The sequence below is a fragment of the Alnus glutinosa genome, chromosome 5 (genome assembly GCF_958979055.1).
Source record: "Alnus glutinosa chromosome 5, dhAlnGlut1.1, whole genome shotgun sequence".
Classification (NCBI taxonomy): Eukaryota; Viridiplantae; Streptophyta; class Magnoliopsida; order Fagales; family Betulaceae; genus Alnus; species Alnus glutinosa.
Window position 1 is genome coordinate 14,178,132 of NC_084890.1, and position 3,064 is coordinate 14,181,195.

At 35.6% G+C, this 3,064-nt stretch overlaps 1 non-coding gene across 1 annotated transcript; it reads left to right on the plus strand.

Annotated features, from left to right (window-relative positions):
- The first annotated feature begins 1,131 nt into the window (after positions 1-1,131).
- On the plus strand, positions 1,132-1,238 carry LOC133869966 (small nucleolar RNA R71). Its single transcript, XR_009900594.1, has one exon. It is a non-coding gene; the product is annotated as a small nucleolar RNA R71 (small nucleolar RNA).
- The last annotated feature ends 1,826 nt before the right edge of the window (positions 1,239-3,064 follow it).

The following is a 3,064-nucleotide window of genomic DNA, read 5'->3' on the forward strand; positions in this document are numbered from 1 at the left end:
CTCACTTGTTCACATAAAAATGCCCTCTTTTGTACATGAAGTTTACGCTTAACTATACACAATTCTTTTAAAAATTTGGCATATGACAAAATCTGTTTTATTACATCCAACAAAGGGATGTTGATCTTTACTTGCTTCAAAATTTCAAAATTTTGGCTCAACTTTTGACATGGTTGTAATCTTTGGGGGAATGAAATGGGAATAGGACATTTCACAGCCTTGCTAGCCTCAAACTTGTCAAGCTTATCATTACTCTTTGGTTTTGAAAATTCCTCAGGCTCTTAGGCCTTTCGTGGGATAGTTTTATCAATAATTTTTCTATGGTGAAGAGTGGTGATAGACTTGATGTGTTCCGGTTTTCCTTCAGAAGAATTAGAACCACTCAAAACAAACTGACCTTGTGGATTTTATTGTGGTTGAGTAGAAAACTTTCCTTTTTCTTGAATGCTCAAAAATGAGATCAACTTGGTGAGAGTGCTTCTTATATCATCGATGGCCTATGATGTTTGCTTGCCCGTTTGCAAAGTGTCCTCAAGAGTCCTATTATATGGGGGAGCATAAGTAACAGAGTTAGAGGGCCCTTAAGGTGGTGGTGGTGGTGCATTATTCTCCCATCTCCAACTAAAAATTGGGGTAATTCCTCTACTCCGAATTGTGTGTCTCATAATATGGAGATTGAAAAGGCTTTTCGTAAGTATTCATGGCATTTGCTTGATCATGCAATACTTCTTTAAAAGCTGGAATAATTGGACACTCATGTGTTGTGTGTCCAATGACTTCACAAATGCCACACACTTCCTCTTTTTGCACAGATTTGATTTCATGATCTTTCCTTAATTCCATGGCTTCAACTTTTCTAGTCAAACTTGAAATCTAGCATTTAAGTCATCCCCTTCCCTAAGGTAATACATACCCCCACTAGATGTAATGGTAGGAGGCTTGGTCTTACTAGAATTTTCAAAAGGAGCAGTTGTGTCCCAAGATTGGGCATTTTCAGCTAGTTGATCAAAGTACTCCCAAGTTTCATTAGGGTCCTTGTTTAAAAATTTACCATTGCACACCATTTCTACGAATTGGCGCATTTGGGGCATCAAACCCTCATAAAAAAAATTAATGATGCATCAAAGTTCGTAACCGTGATGTGGGCAAGAGTTTATCAAGTCTTTAAAACGTTCCCAACATTGATAAAATGTCTCATTTTCCTTTTGAACAAAATTCATGATTTGTCTTGTAAGATCATTGGTCCTATGAATAGAAAAAAAAACTTTTTGAAAAATTTAGTTTGCATCTCTTGCCATGTGCCTATTGACCTAGGTCTCAAAGCATTAAGCCAAGTCTTTGCTTTATCTTTTAGGGAGAAATGAAACAATTTAAGCCTAACTAATTCTTCACTACAAGTTTGGTCATGAAAAGTGAAACATACTTCCTCAAATTCTTTTATGTGCAAATAAGGATTCTTAGATTCAACGCCATGGAATTTAGGAAGTATTGGAATCGTATCTGGTTTGAAATTAAAATTATTACCTTGGTGAGGAAAAATAATGCGAGAAGGGGTACTGTTTCGAGGGGGTTGCAAATATTCACACAATGTCCGCATTGGTGGACCATTAAGATTCATATTCTTATTCTCCCCATGATTACTACCATCATCAACCATCGTGCCAAATGTGTGAGAATGTACTGAAGACTCAAACAAATTATCAAATGACCACTCTGATCATGATACCAAGCGTTCATACACCAACAAACACACAATTAGAAAATAATAATAAAAGATAGAATGAGTTTACCAGATTCATGACAAATCGAAAATCAAAGCAAACCTCGTTAAGGCAGCTCGATGCTCTTTATCAATGTCGAAATCTTCGGAACGGCGCCAAAAACTTGTTGACAACTTAAGTGTGCAATCCCAAGTGTAGGTTGTCGTGAAATAATAAATTCTCGGGAGTCCGAGTGTCAAACCATGGGGATTTGGGGAACAAAGAAAACTAACAAAATAAGATTAGGAAAAACCTGTGACAATTGATTTGGTTGAATGAAAATGCAATAACAGATATAAGGAAAAAAAAATAATTAAATGAAACTGCTAAGGCATTAGGGTTTTACTTTTAACAAAACCATAATACTTATTCCTCAACTCATTTTATAACTCAATTGAGAGACAATTAAGGAGTGCACACAATCTAAAAATAGAGCAGTTATCATAAAAAGAAAATATCACTAAAAGATTAATCATAAAATTGATTGATTTCACTACGCAAAATTTGTTATTTGATTCACAGGGAATTCCAAGCATTCATTGTACCTGTAGTTAACAATGAATCAATAAATTTTATAGAACAAAAACCCTTTTTTAAAATAAATCATACAATCAATTAAAAAGAGTATACATTAACAACCATGGAAGAGTTGAATAATAAATACTATAATTTCATTAAAAGTTCCACCCCTAGCCTTAGCTAGAGATTTAGCTACATATGACTACGAAAATAAATTCCATCATCAAAGTCCTAAACATTAAGCTAGCAAACTAAAAATAAACTCTCAAGAAAAATATGAACAAAGCTAAGTTGATAAAAATGCTGAACCCTGGTTCAACGTTTTCTTTTCCTTTTTATCACAATGAGATTCAAGAGTGCAAGAGACTGAGGGGAGACGTGATCCCAAAACATTGAGCATCAAGAGGAGTCAATTCCGTACAAGTCTCTTCAATTGGTCTTTCTTTGCACCTTTCCTGCAGTAGGCTAGTATGAGCCTCATCTCAATCAAGAACTTGAACTTCTTTTCACCCTCTAAGTCATAGGTCCCATGGCAAAGATGCTTTTGTATTGAACTCACTCCTACTTCACTGTTATTCGTCACATATTTCATGTAATAGTGCTAAGTCATGGGTCCAATGTCTACCTCTTTTGTTTTTATTTCCTTTGATTTGTCTTCTTTTTCTTATTGTGTCCGGACAGGCCTTGGTTGAAAATGCCTCTGCGAGCTCTCAAGCTCATTTCTCTCTCTCTCTCTCTCTCTCTCTCTCTCTCTCTCTCTCTCTTAGGGTTTTTGTCTAAAACCC